We start from the raw sequence: 754 nt of genomic DNA, 5'->3' as shown, positions 1-754 counted from the left end.
AATTCATCCGAGTGTCGCTTGCATCGTGGTCAATGCAAACAGGGGTACTTGGGACGTCCCTAACCCATTGAACTGGACATTTCAAAAGGTTAGGGTTATGTAAGGTTTCTGTTCATGGTTAAGGTTAAGGTTAGGATAAGGGTAGTGATTAAGGTTTAGGGCACGTGTCAAATTCATTCCACAAGGGTGTCTGAGGGTTTTCTTTCCTCCATTATACTTTATTGATTAATTATGGTAACTAATTAGTAAGGAACTCCCCTCACAGCTTAATTGAAAGGAAAAAACAAAAACAAGCAGACACTTGGCCTCTCCATGGAATGAGTTTGATGCCCCTCGTTTAGGGTTTAGGGTAGGATCCCGCATAGCTCTAACCCTTGCATTATGGTGTCATTCGTTTAATGCAGGGCATTTTAGAATATTGTTAACCTTAATGCTGTGCATCAGTGACTTTTATGTATGTGGTTGTATGTGCCTTCAAAGATTGTATTCAGATAGGAATTTCTTAAAACGGCAACTACATTTTAACACAGAATGTTTCTGAATGCTTATTTGGACCGAATTTACACCTAATCACAAAAGTGTTTAATCAAATACAATGTGTAAAATCAATTAGGGATGGCAGTCCATTGACGCTAGAATAATATTAGCCAAAGCGGGTTGACTTTTTGGTTGATTCAAGAAGTGCTACTTCTTATCATAGTTCTTTTTTTTGCATGATATAAGTGGGGTTGGGATGGCCTCTTGTGGCTATACT

The sequence above is a fragment of the Oncorhynchus gorbuscha genome, linkage group LG01 (genome assembly GCF_021184085.1).
Source record: "Oncorhynchus gorbuscha isolate QuinsamMale2020 ecotype Even-year linkage group LG01, OgorEven_v1.0, whole genome shotgun sequence".
NCBI classification, from domain to species: domain Eukaryota; kingdom Metazoa; phylum Chordata; class Actinopteri; order Salmoniformes; family Salmonidae; genus Oncorhynchus; species Oncorhynchus gorbuscha.
Note: the sequence above shows the minus strand (reverse complement) of the source record.